Genomic DNA, 14,919 nt, shown 5'->3' on the forward strand with positions numbered 1-14,919 from the left:
GACAATTGTGTTTCCCAATTATGTATCAAGCTGTCGCACTACACTTTCTTCTGATTTTTTTTTCTTTTTGCTAGCGTGGTGTTCTTTCACCCTTGTATATCCCAGTCTAGCCTTGCTCTGTCTACTTTGCAACGTTGAACAACAGGCCTTTATTGCAGGTGGCGCTCAGTACCTGTCGGAAACCTCTCGTCACACTCTCTGAGAAACATCAGTCGTTTACCGCCTCAATATTCCCGTATCCAGAGTCGCACGAGCGCCATTCAGTGTAGGAGCTCAGATAACCGTCGCTAGTCCCTTATAGGCTCATAACAAAACGTGGGGCGGCGGTCAACACATAGCGTCTACTCTTTTTTCTGACGCGAGCGGTTATACCGACACAAAGTATACTCGCAGACTTCGTAGTTAATCTCTAGATTTCAAAACATATCGAATCACTTTTTGAGCGACGAACGATCGAGCCCCATATCAGTTGCCACCAGTGATGCCAACCCAAGTGATTTTGACTGTGTGTCTAACAATGGCCGTGAGACTTGTTTCATTATTATTATTGCTTTTCGACATTTGGACACCTATTCGCCTATTTTTCTGGCATATTGTTGAACAACAATAATTTAATGTAAGCAATGAATGCGCATTCATACGTTGGTCGAGGAAAATTATTGTATGGGACTCGCTACTCAATCAGCGCTGTAGGCGAGGCCATTGTTGGCCGAGGTTGGTTGTAGAGTGTTTGGTCAACTTGACCCAACATTGGCCTACGCCTAATGTAAGGCTAATATGACCCAACAATAGATTTATCTTGACTTGGCTTCCTATGCTGCTAAGATAGCTGCTCCGCAAAGCAAAATTTGTAACTTCAACTGTGCGGCTGCACTACGTTATTGCCTGTTGCACCGGTAATCAGGACGAGACCTGTATATAGCCAATACGGTGGGGTATGTGGTCAACGCATATAGCAGCTCTGATTAAGTGATCTGAAATGTCAGGTGCTATAGTAGAATAACAACTCGCCGAATACAAAGACACGAACTGTTTTCTACGAAGCATGCATTACATGCTGCGAGACTAGACACCAGAGGTTGGCAACACTGGTTACCACAGGACATTGCGGGCGTTGTCGAGACGCAGCACCACCTTGCGGAAAGGCAAGAGAAAGCGTCGGTTATGTTTCCGCTCGATCCGTGAGGACTGAGGCGAGAGACGCGGCGCTCTATTCATAGTTGTGTGCCTCGGAAGTGTGTATTCGGTGCATCCCGTATAAGCCTAGCATAGCCGGTCGCCATCTTCGACAGGTGCCACTGCAGCATGACGAGCAAAGTACTGGATAATTTTGCGACGCATTTTCGCGTGATTCTCTCGAGCTATAGTGAAGGCAGTCATCGGTTTGATGTTTTGATTTTTAGAAGGTTTCTGTGAGACGTTGCGTGTTTCTTTTTATTATCTTTTTTTTTACATAGAGTGGTGGATATGGTAATCCATTGTTTGCCCTCGATACGACCAGCAGACGCGTGTTGATTAGCTTAAAACTGCGCGGGCGGGATGTTGCTTTAGCGAGTCGACTGTACGTCTGGATGGTGTCGCAAGAAAGTTTAGGGTAAACGTTGTTTGTTCAACGTGCACAGTCATAGTGCCTACGTCCCGTCTGCATCGTTCGTGCTGTCGCCCTAGAAAGGTGTTATCGCGAGTTCTGAGCTGTAGGCGCGCCGCGTGAGTCATACATTAAGCACTTCGACCAGTCCGTGACCGTGATCGCTCTTTTTACTGTCTGGTTGAGGAAATGAAAGAAAAATTAAATAGAGCGAAATTTTCCGTACCTAAATTCATTACTCACTCAAGTCGTGCACCATGTCGCCGTTTAGTTCCCGGGCTTTGTGATGAAAGGGATGTATAGGGAAGCAAGGCCGCACATAGCGGTGTTGCACATTTCTTTGTGTCCGTGGAACTTTGCCGGAATTTACATATGGTGGGCAGATACAAAAGGTGTCTGTTTCGTCCAAGCTCCACGCTTTACGTGTACCTACGATTCGACACGAACCCGAACATTAACGAATCAGCGCATTCTTCGGATTGAATTTCTCCACCCGATTGTTTTCTTTTCTCTTTCCTTCCTTTTTTTTCGTGATTTTTGAAATGAGCAGAAAGTTCTTGACGCACTTCAGCGTGACCAGGCCTATCGGGTATCGGGTAGCGCGATAGTTTTAAGTATAGAGCATGCAGATGTCAGAGGTTGTAACGCCTACAAAGTGCTAGTTAGCTATTAACTAGTCGTACGTGTATACTCAGACGTATTTCTACACGGAGACGAATAAAAAAAAAGAAGAGAACAGACAAGCTACACTTGGCTGTCGCCACTAACTGCTGGATGGAGCGTTTCCTTTTTTAGATGCCTTTTTACACTATTCGTTTTGATTGTTGTTCGGGATGGAGGTCTAAATAGCCACGATGATCGTGTAGTCAGATGCGACTAGAGAATTCGTAATACCGTTTGTATGTTCGGTAGTATAGAAGCCTAGACTACCTAGCTCGTATTCGTTCACCCTCCCCAATATCCCAGCATTTTTTTTTCCTGTTTGGTTTTTTAATCAGAACACCAAGGCCGTTCGACACACGCTCTTTGTACAGGCCATGGTTTTCCTTGCCGACTGTCCACGGGACGCTGGCGTCCATACCAGGCACGCTTCTTTTGGGGGAGCACTTCAGGCTTAGTAGTAATGAGTACGTTACTAATGGGCTCCAGGTTCGTCTATGTTATACCTTCAGGGTGTGCCAGCTGGAGCACTGGGCTGTTTCGACCGCCGTCTTGGTTGTGTAGAGCGAGTGAAAGAAGAGTAAGAACGTCCGTGGACAGGCTGCAGGTGTTACCAGGCCGCTTTAGTGTACATAGCCAAACTGACGCCAACGATCCGTTTCAGGATCACCTTCGCTACATGCGCGTGGCCTGTAAAGGATGTCAGCACAGGTGCCGAGATCGTCTAGCTGCGTGTCCTTTTTGACGCGTCCGCGGAACCCATTCCGTGCAACCAAGCAAAGCAAACGCTGTTCCCAAAACCATGTGCAAAAGAAACCCCCCGTATTCAGAACAAGCCTCGACTCCAAGCCCCATGCTCGACACTCCCACGGGGATAGCACGGCTTCTACGCTGTAGTAGCCTCTACGTTTCAGCAGTGTTCGTTCGTGATCGCTGAACTGTAATCCTGGCACTTTCATTGTCTACTCGAAGGTAATGAAACGTTTCACAAATGGGTCATCACTGTGGCGATCGCCAGTGAGGGTTAATGAAGCGCAGCAACTGATTCAATCGCAGGGTGACGCTGCCTTTCATTACGTGGTGTTGAGGAAGAGGTCTGAGTCGAGGCAGGTTTTTGAGTGCTGTAGTAAGTCAAAATCAATGCGGTAAAGCGTTGCAGTGCTGCGGACGCTTACCTTGCGGATGCTTGGGCAATTCAGTGTCCTAAAAATGACATTCAGTATGTGTCAGCTCAATTCAATGTTTCTTTCGCTCATCTGCTACGGTTTCTCACTGTGTCTTCATTGCGTTCTTTTTTTTTTAATTGTTTTTCTCGTTCAAAACGCTAGGCCTGCCACCGCGTAAAATGGTTTTGTGAGCATCCGTGAAGTCGAACGTTCCGAGTGCAGAGATTAATTGTTCAGCTCCCAGCTGTCAAGTGTGTACCGCGTTTTGATGATCGTCGGCCGAGTACGTCTCAGGTGTATGCAGGAGTCCACGGCAACCAGAGTTTGGGAACAAGTTCGCTTGCTTGAGAGCCAGACCAGAAGGTTACGTCTTCTACGAGAGTCTCGGTTGAGGTTGTAACGAGAGTAGGTTTCTTTTTTTTTCTCATTTCTTTTGGACCGAGTGTTGTACAAGGTTGTAATATGTACGCGTGACCGCGGCACAGTCATGTTAATATTTTCTAAGGCTTGTCTGCAGGAGCACCAAGTTCAGTGTTAGTAACGCTACATAAAGGGGATTCACAGGATCACCTCGGAATATCTTCTGTTTCGCCTGATACTCAACACTTTGAGATCATCGGATCAGTTTAGCTATAGCAATGTACAAATACAAATAGGTTCTGATGTTTTTTTTTACTCTCTCTCTCTTTCTGTCGCTTTGACTGTCTTGATAAGATTATCATGCCCGCGGCCAATAGCCGAAATGCTGCTGGTCTAGAAAAGGTTCGCCGAAGAACAGTGATCACGTACGCAGGGCACGCGAACGGTACGATTCGTTCGAACGCGAGGTCAAGCACGCTATGCGCGTTTACAACAGTGAAACTCGCTTTCCACTTTGAGAGGGAACGCGTCACACGCACGGCTTTCGTGGTCGGAACGGCAGGACCCGCGCACCACACGGGGATGGCATCGCGGCGCCAGCGAATTCAACGGCAAATTCGTTTCCCCCCCGAATGAGTGGCGCATGCCGCCCCGCGCACTACCCTTGTTCTCCCACAGCGCCGATAGATGGCGCTAGTTGCCAGGAGGACCCACTCGTTACAAGCACGGATCAGTCTAGGCGCATACACCGTCGTCGTGCTGTTTCGTGTGATAGCCGGTAGAGGGCCGTGAGCTCTGTGCAATCTCTAGGTCCACACACTGGCTTCCCCTATCTCGGCTGCCACCCATAGTGTGCGGGGTCCCAATTACAACGTCGAGTTCTTTTTTCTTCCTTTTTTTTTGGGCACCACGAGTCGATGGAGGAGCAGCTCCTCTAAAAATAATTCGTGTATAGTTTATTGGAAGCACGAACGGTTTGAAGGCGCGGTACGAATCGTCGTGAATGGCCGTAGGTCGCTGCGATCTCACGCTAGGATGACGCAGAAAACGGGAATGCTGCGCGACGCATCCGCTGGAGTTTCCAAATCCCATAATACTCTTTTTTTTTTTCGTGTGCGCGTACGTTTTCGCGGTGCCCTCCAAGATGCGCCTGTGATACAAGTTTAAAACGAAACAGTCTTTTTTTTCTATTTTGTCAGATTATAGCCGCAACTTGAGATTGTGATATGCAATAACATACCACCGCTTGTACGCGCTCTTTAGTTGAAATTCTTAGGACGGTCTTGACTTAACGGGATCCGAGTAATCGCAATAGGTTCGAAAGCAGTTTTAAACTTGCTCTTCGTTAATACGAATACCATGCACGGTGTACAGAAATTACGCTCGGGTAGTAGTTTGAGAAAAAATACATATGTTGTCGAAACAGGGAGCATAAAATTTTCGAAGCAGGCTGTATAGGGCGAATTAGGCGGCCAGCACAGCTCATGTGGAAACAGCGCTGTGGTGTTGGTGCTCTAATTCGCTTTAGCGCCCAGCAAGCCCACCGCTTCAACACTCCCTCACGAGATGCAGCAAAAAATAAATAAGTAAATAGATAAATGGCCAGCCACTGCGACGCCGTAATATATCAGCGAGGGCAGCTGTAAACAAACGGCCTAGGACCGTTCAACACCATGTTCATTTTCTGACGCAGAAGTGGTTTATTTATCTCTTGCTTCTTTTTCTATTTCTTGTTCATCTTTTTAGGTGTTTCCCACAGTCGCCGAGTTTCGTTCATTCTAAGAAAACAAAATTCATTGTAGCAAACCATTAGCGAAGAGCTGAATTTAAAAGGATTATAGAGGATATTTGAAGAAACGAGGACCAATCAAGGTTCTTTTCGCTGAGACCTATACCAATTTTTCTCCCTTTGCCGCTGTGTAGCGGAACAAAATTCTGCGCCCCACGTGATCCCTATGCTTATATACGTATTCCGTTTCCTCAACTCCGCTTGGTGCCCCTACCTTCTTTCTTTTCACCGTCGGAGTGCGTAAAAAAAAAACGCGATGTCACCAACGGCGCAAATTTGAATCGTTGGTGCTCTTTTGTAGATTGGCAGACTGTAAATACGACAAAAGTATATAGAAAATACTCATTAAGCGTGCATAGTTTACGCCTGCATCGGCTCTGAAATCGAATAGTCCGACGCCAACGTTTTGTTATCGCTTCCTACCTCCTTCTCTTTTTGTTTTCTTTTTTGATGTGCGCAAAGAAATAAAGCTTTCTCACCGAACTGCAATGTACATATGTATCTAACGAATCACGCGGCTCGTCTGGATGACGTAAGTGTGTGTCCGACTCAGTTTTCTTGTCAATCACGGCCGGATCCGTAGTTTCCATACAAAACGTGATTGCGGCGGGATGCCCGTAATAAGACCCTGTGCACGGGAGGGCCTCGAACGGTGGTGCCTCTTTAAAGGGAGATCACGCGCCCCCGGACATCCGTGTTTACATAAACTAAGCAATCTCTTCGGAATGTGATCAGATTTTTGGTCTCGCCTCGCCTGCGTGCTCGTTGGCGGAAGCTGTGTCTCTGCTCAAAAGAAGAGGCAAAAGACAAGAGCAAAAAAAAAAAAGAAAAATTGGCTCTGGCGCCTATACACTTAAGCGATCAGCCACAAGAAGCGTATTTCGGTCGTTGTTTGTTGGCGTTGCGTTACTGCGTTCACGTAGCACTCGCCTCGCTCTCTCTCTCTAATGTGCGCCGAAGCGCCTCCTATGTGGTTACCGATTACGAAGGAAACCACACGGCACGTACTACGGCCGCGGTAGCCGCACGGTGCGCGCGGTGGACGCGCCGCGACGCGGCGCAACGCCCGAAACACGTCGGAAATACGACTCCTTGTGGTTGCCGTTGCGCGTCGTCGCTGCCGACGGTCGCGGCGCCCGGAGCTTTTTTTTTTTTTTTGTACGTCCCCGTCGCTGTCTCGTCCGGTCGGTGAGCACCGGCCGCGCCTCACGAATGCAATACGACCACCGCGTTCCTGCGGTTTTTCACGCGGGCCTCGCAAGTGTTGTTCCTTCTTGTTATCTTCTATGTTGTGTGGAAACCGAGAGAGACATCTTTTCCATTCATGATGTGATGTCCCACAAACTTTCCTCGCCCCCCGTTTCAATCATTAAGGTAAGCATTTAATAAACTGCCTGGCTTACGAACCACTGTCTCTTTCTCTTCGCTCTTTGCTAGTGAGTGAGTGAGTGAGTGAGTGAGTGAGTGAGTGAGTGAGTGAGTGAGTGAGTGAGTGAGTGAGTGAGTGAGTGAGTGAGTGAGTGAGTGAGTGAGTGAGTGAGTGAGTGAGTGAGTGAGTGAGTGAGTGAGTGAGTGAGTGTACCCATTGTTGTGCTCGCACAACCACCGGTTTGTTTGCTGGCTTCACTTGGCTAGTTTACCGGCCTACATCATTTTATTAGGTTGTTGAAGGTGTGACAAAGTTCAAACACTTGAGAACTTTAGCACGCAGCGCGCAAATGAAGGCAAATAAAACTGCAAATAAATCCAGCCGTTAAGTATGAGGACTGCACACGCTATGCATTGTTACGTGAAGAAAGAAATGGGAGGAAGGCCTCTGTGGCTCCGGCTAGGCCAAAGACCTAAAGAGACACTGAGGGCAAAAAAAAAAAGAACAGACAAGAACAACAAGATGAATATAACAAAATAATAAAAAAAACAGTGCGCACGTTATATCAGAAAAGTCACAAGCATGTAAGGTGTGTGTGATAACGGGCATCACTACCGGATGCAGGGCTTAGTTATTTGGTGCAACCACCACACCGCATTGGGAGAATCCCACATCAGAACTTGCTCGTAAACTTAATGCGTGGAGCGCAAAATAGTGAACTGGCGCTCGGGGACAGTTCACTAAGATTACTGTCCACTAAGAAGTTCGCGAAGGGCACTGACCGCACGCCTCGGCCTACCAGGTCACGACGCCGGTCCGAGCACTTTGCTCGCCGATAGAAGCCGTCTGTCAAGAAGGTTCGGACAATCACGCAGGCGATGCCACTGTTGGTCCGATCGTGGGCATTCTATAAGTATACGCTCCACTTAAGCGTCAGAGGTGTCGCGGAAACTAGAGTCTGGTTACGTTTTTCGTTTAAATGCGCGACATAAGTGATCAAGTGAAGTCAAGAAACATGAGCATTGCGGCTGCTACGAACTCCACGACGGATCGCACGACTCGGCACGACTCTTTTGGCACGCATACTTGCCAAAAATAAACATTTGAGAACACAAATGAAAATATAATCAGGAACGGGTGCGTTCGTATAGATGATCTTTGCCACTGGCCAGCCGCCTTCGCTCACAATATATAAGGTCGCGAGAAATATGAAAGGAAACGACTATTCTTTTTTAAACGACAACTCGTGATGCTTTGGTTCAAATATAGGAACTTGATATAACAATTACGTTTCCTGTTGAACATTTAGTCTTATCGAACACTTTTATGAAGGGCATGTGTGTTTAGTTATCACGGGCGTTTGAAAAGAAACTTTTCATATGCCTTTTCATGTTACCGACGAATGTTCATCGTTCGGAGTGGCTGGAATTTGCTCGTACACGAACCATGCTAGCGTAAGAGTTGTTTTGTGAACACAGGCCCAGAATTCGGCAAATCTAAATTCGTGCCACTGCATCTTACTGTCTTTTCAGCAGGAAAGTGAAAATGATTTGTTCGTATCACCACTTCGTTCAACTGATGTTGGCTGAGACCATGTATCGAAAGTGATTCGAGAATTCTGCGTTGAGCAAGCGAGATCACTCTCACAAAGTTCGATCAGTATATCGTAACTTGTTCGGAGGACGAGATCTTTAAGAAGCAATTAGCCAGACTGTCTTGTTATCTATAACACGTGCAATAATTTTGGTTTGGTCGTAATAGGGCAAGTGGGGGGAAGAACGAGAGAGAGATTTGAATGAATAGGTCACTGAAGCAAAGTTTCGAAGAGACATGTTGGCCAACCGCGTCACCGCCACTGAAAAAAAAAAATAGTACACACATGTAACGCAAAGCTGCAATTTAATTACGCGCATCTTGTCTGAGTTAGCGAGGTAACAGCAGCGGTGAATGACACGAACACGCTCTCGTCGCCTGCAGCTGAGAGAACGACAGCGATATATAATGGTTGCCGAGGGAAGAATTTTGACGAGAAGTGTACAGCACACAAAATTAGGACACGTGTGTAACTGCGTTTGAGGTTTCTATCCCCTTTATGTGACAGTGACACATCCATTCTGGGGAACCGGCCAAGAATGTTCACCCACTTGCACGTGTGCCCCAGTGGCCGAAATTGTCGATTCGGGCACACATCCAGTGGTCCAAGGTGTCTGCTTGGCAATACAGCCCTCAGAAGCACATTGCCTCCGAGATCGGGCACCGATGTGATCTCGAAGGCCATGACCCATACGAACTTCTGTACGCTTTGTACATTATAGCGGCACATTTGTACTGGAGGATTGGCTAAGAATGGGCAAATATTACGCAGTGGCAACGTGCCCAGTTGCCCATAACCAGTTGGCCCAAATTGTCTACTCGGAACCCGCCGCGGCAGTGCAAGTGTCTGTGACGTTACGCTGCCGAGCTCGCGATCATGGGTTCGATCCCCATCGTGGAGGCCACATTCTGATGGGGGCGGAATGAAATACACGAGCGGTACACGAGCGTACTGCCGGTGTACCGCGCCTACGGCGCACGTTAAGGACCGTCAGCCGCAGAGAGAGAGAGAGATAAAACTTTATTGTGTCCTTGATGGGGTTAAGGGGTGGCGGGGGTCGGGAGGCTAACCCCCAATCCCCCCCTTCCTCAGACGGCGGCCAGTTCTTGCTTCCTGGCGGCGTCTTCGGCCATCCGGACGGCCCAGAGCTGCTCCTCTGGGTCCAAGCTGAGCAGCAATGTCTCCCACTGCTCGGCCGTACTAATGATGCGTGTGTTAGTGCGGGAGGTGTTGGTGGGTGAGGCTTTGGGGCATTGCCAAATAATATAAATAATAATAAATAATAATATAATAAATAATAATAGCCGCAGAGTAGCTGGCTAGGGGAATGTACCTCAGGCCGGCCTCTCTACATTTCGTATCATGAAATCTCTCTCTCTCTCTCTCTCGGATGGTCAAAACTAATCCTATGGTCACGTCATTCACCTTCATTGGGCCCTTACTACACAGATAATACGAAGTGCTTCTTTTCAAACTCCTAAGTTCGCGTTTCACTTCACACTCCTCACAAAATAAAAAAAAACCTTTATTTTAAACTTTCTTAGTTAACTACCGCATATATCCTCATGGTTTTTGAATATTACAGACATTATTAGGTGCGGCTTGGGAATGTAGAATTGTTTTGTCGAACTTATAGGCGGGAAATTATATTTAGAGTAACCAAGATACTTAAAGTGCGCTTAATTTGTGTCACCTTGCTGAGGGTTTCCTATATAACGCTTTGCATTAAGTAAAACGCTCAGTGGCACCTACCCGGTATAGCTCAAGTGAGCCCCCAAGTTCTTGCCTGCCTGACAAGACAACAACCGCAAACTGAGTGGAAGAGGCAAAGAAAGCTCTTCAAAATTAGTGCAGCAGTGTTGTGCTAAAGGTGCCGTACCTATATGATTACCGTACGAAGATTGTGCGACTTTCCTGCCCAGGGATTTTCGACATTGCCCCTTTCTAACTTCACCGTACGGCTTAACTCAATGAGCAGAAATTTAAAAAAAATAAGAGAGCGAAAATTAAATTTCGGAAGGCTGACCTAATGTCAACAACATTCCGTTAGGAACGTCGACAGGAAACAGGAACGTCCGGAAATAGGAGCGAAGGAAGGAGATTTATTTTACATTGTTTACACTGACTCGAGATACGGAAGCCCACTCCATGTAGGAGCACATCGAATGTTGGAGCTCGCATCAGGACACGGCAGGACGCCTCTCCCCTGCGCGGTTCTACAGGATCTGTGATATTTCCTGCGAAAGTCACCAGCTTGAAGTTCAAGACACCAAGCCAGACGACCTAAGGAATCCCCTTTGCCGTGTTGAGACATAACAGAATACACGGCACCTATAGCCGTAACGTCTTTGCTGCGTTATAGCAGTGTGTTAGTCACGCGACCAGTTCTTCAGAAAAAGGAAGCGATTCAGGTTCAGCACATGCACACCTGATACACAAATCTCTTAAGTGGTCAATGTTTCTTGTATGTATGCACTAGCGAATACTGCACGTGGCGTTATGTAGGCCCCATTGGACGACCGCCTCTCCCACTTCTGACTTCTGACGCCATTTTCGCTAACACTGACGTTTCCCACTTTCTTTTTTTTTCCTTTAGAGTTTAGCTGGATATATAAGTGATGAACAGAGATTACTTATCTTCGTAAGACTTAAACCCTGTTGATATCGGTGATATCTCGACTGTTTAACTGTCGCAATCCCGTGCACTTAACGGAAAGGGCGCGTTGCGCACACTATGGCTTGTGTTGTCCTTGTTATGAGCGTATGCCATAAAGAAAAAGAAAAAGAAATCGCACATACGAAAAAAAAAATTAAAAGAAAGAAGACGAAGCAGGTAAGTTCCGGTTTCCAGACGCCACAGGAAGCGGCTCTACGCCAGCCAGCGAGTCCAGAGAAAGAGGAAAGAGAGAAAAAGTACACAGGAAAGGAGAGGACAACGAACTAAAAAAAAAAGGTAAGCGATGACAACATCCGGGAATACAAAAGGTAAGGGCACGCTTTGTCTTCCACTAAACAAAAGAAAAGAACAAAACAAAACGTCAGCAAATAAATGTTGCTTAGCACGGAATAGTGTATAGAAGTAATAGGCAGTGCCAGCCTAGTCTTATGAGGCCGTACGCTGAGCAGAAACACAAAAACCACGCTGAAATAGCCGACATTATCGATTGTGCGCGAAAAGGCGAAAGAAAAAGGCGTAGGAGGTACTTTTTTCCTTTTTTTTTTTCTAGCAGTTCTTGTTGTTCATCTTTACGCCTCAAAGGTATACAACGGCTACGAGGATGCCACTTGTGCCACATGAGATTCTTTAGTAGTTTCACCATGAAAGCACATCAGTGTTTCTTTTCTATTTTACGTTCAGCTTCAATTTCTATGCGGCCGGCGTGGCGGATGATCTCATTCAGGGACTCGTGCTCATGCGATGAAACCATGGCCTCCGAACAATCGGGCGACGCGCTCTGTACGCCGCCCGATCTCGCAGGCTATGGTGGAACAATGGAGTTTCGCACAATAATTAGTAAAGTGAACAGCGGCGCTGCGGTCGTTGAGGTACGATGGCAACGATAGGCAGAACATGAATGTGTCTGATCCTCGTTCTTGTTGCTTCGGGCATTCTTGTGGCACTGCTCGCGCTTTGTCCCTCCACATTTCCAAGCGCCCACAGTGGTCAGTATCACATGGCAAGAGAATATTGTGCACATACTTAATTATTGAGTATAGTTGCACTTATAAGGCAATACAGTCGACTCTCGTTAATTTGACGTTGCTTAATTCTGACTTTCGGTTAATTCGACTTTCCGCTTTATTAGAACGCGAAAGCATGCCGCGTCAGTTAATTCTACCTCCATCGGCGCCCCCTCACGTGCGCAGCGATTACCAAAGCTTGAAAGCAAAAAATTCACCAGCGATTACGTTACTCCCTAATGCTAAATTTGAGCGCGGCTGTATATGTGCTTTCATTTCGCGTATCAATATTATGTATCATGATTACATAGGAAGAGAACGCCGTGGGTAGTGCGCTTTGATTCCTTACAGACGACGCGCGCTACTCTGGCGCCATATTGTCGCCATCGTCGCCGCACAGCCCGTCTTGCGCGGCACTACGCTTTTATTCTCGCGCTTTCGTTGCGCCAACGAGGAGAGCGACCCTTCGTCGCGGGGGGAAATCGTGCCGCCAAGCGAGCGTCATGACCAGCCTTACTCTTAGCCGCTTAACATCGCCCCTTGCAGGAGCAGTGATACACGTAACACACTCTAGTACCGCGGACTGACCCCAACAACTGGCGCCGCGGACGAGCTTAGCCCTCCCCACCTCACGCCACCCTTACCCCCATTTCGGAAGCGCAGACTCTTCTTTCGTCTACCGCTGCGCTACCAAACAAAGCAGAAGAGGAAAAAAAAATTAAAGTGGAATCAAAGTACATGACTTTCCTGAAACGCGAGGATGGGCTTTAAACTCGCAGCATTTACGACTTCATGATGGATGCCTGTGGTGTATTGTGTCGCCTCCGCGACTCATCCATAAAGTTTAAAAAGCCGACAGTTTCTACAGGCGTACTCGCGTGATCGCTTTGACCGCTGCAGCAGCAGTGCAAAGTTGTAAAAGACAGCATTCAAGCAACGTTCCGAGTCCGAGTCGGTAAAACTTGGTCTGTGACAGTGGTAATCATCCTTTATCAATAAATAATGTACCACGATATAGTGGCAGTGCACAGGCAGCAGCAGTAAGGTACCAGCCGTGGTGACTCAGTGGTCATGGAGTTCCGCTGCAGATCGAGGACAAAGTCGCAGGTTCGACTCGCGGTTGCGGCGACTGCATTCCGACATACGTGAGAACGTTAAAAAGCCCGTGTCGCAGAAAATCAGGCGTCAGCGTCCTGCGTCATTCCGACAAAAATATTTTTGAACCACACATACCCAGGCCCTCCATGTGACGCCAGGCATTCACTGCACTAATTGAATGTCTCAACTAAAATACGTGGTAAAATCGTAAACTACGACTTACACACAAACTACAGATATCGTAGTTGTCGGATTATAATTTCGATATACGAGAAAACGTAATTCTGTTGCACGAAAACTCAAACAAACCCCTTTTCCAGCGTTTCTACAATTCATAGACCGGCGACGGCGTCCGCCATTTGCGCACGCCGGCGCGTAAATATCTCGGAGTCCACGGAGCGGCGCGGTTGCCGGGAAGCGTGAGAAGTAGTCAGGGATATTTGAATGCTATCGGCGTTCCACTCTTAAAGGCGAAGTTTAAGCGTCCTCAAAAATTTTAATTCGGAGCCCCGCAGTTCATCCTTCATAATCTAAATAGCAGTTCCGGCAGTTAAACTCCATAGTTACAGTAAAACAAGAACGATTAAAAGGATCGAACAATCTACTGGACAAAGTTGAGCAAACGCTCAACTTTGACAACGACAAGCGGCGAGTATAGGGTCGGAGGTCGTTGGATTGAGCTGCGCTGCTATACCTACGGATGCGTCGTCGTACGTTCCAGAACTGCCGCTGGTGTTTGCGTATACATTCGAAAATTCAAATGCAAGCGAACACTATTCGCGTCGTTCAAACAACCTGTTTAAACGGACCTGTATCTCGCTGTACGTAGAAATGGCAGCAACGTTCAGGGAACTTTCCACCACAATACGCGCGTTTGCGAAAGAGCGATAACACGATAATTTTTTTTTTTTCACAGCGATCACGGCGGAAAAGTAAAACACTTCGTAATATTGAAGTCGGCTTCGTCTCGTGATAAAGCTCATTTGCCGTATTATATGCCTTTTGAAATGCTTCCGGATCGCTGTATAATGGACAGTCGACGAGGCCATATCCAATATACGCTAAAACAAAAGCCGTACTGTGATCAACAAATAAAATTAACCAGCCAAGCGCATGGTTTTCATGGTGTGTGTGTGTGAAAACTTTTATCGTAATGAGGTCCGGAGGCTCGACTTCTTAAGCCAAGGCGGGCCGCTCCCACGTTGGTACTGTCAGGCCAAGCCTTTCAGCGACATCATGGGCCTTCTGGACGGCCCTTAGTTAGTCCTGAAACAATGGGCTTTGAATCCTTTTCTCCCACTGTGTCCATTCTTCAACGATAATGGGGAGAGTCGCGGGCCACCCCGCCAGCATATGTCTGATTCCAATGATGCCATTACAATCGTTGCAATCGTCCAGTCCTGGATAGTGCAATTTGCTGTTTCATTGCGTAATTCCGTACAGAACGGGACGAGCCACTGGCACATCCGTAGGGGTGGTACTGATGGGGTTATATATATAAACCGGTTCGTTACATTAGTGCTGTTCTGTGTATGAAGTACTGAATTCGGCAAAACAGCAGCAGCCGCGGTCAGCGAAATCCACAAGAGAGTATGCATAGAAAGCTTCGCTTTA

This window comes from Dermacentor albipictus, chromosome 5, assembly GCF_038994185.2.
Source record: "Dermacentor albipictus isolate Rhodes 1998 colony chromosome 5, USDA_Dalb.pri_finalv2, whole genome shotgun sequence".
NCBI lineage: Eukaryota > Metazoa > Arthropoda > Arachnida > Ixodida > Ixodidae > Dermacentor > Dermacentor albipictus.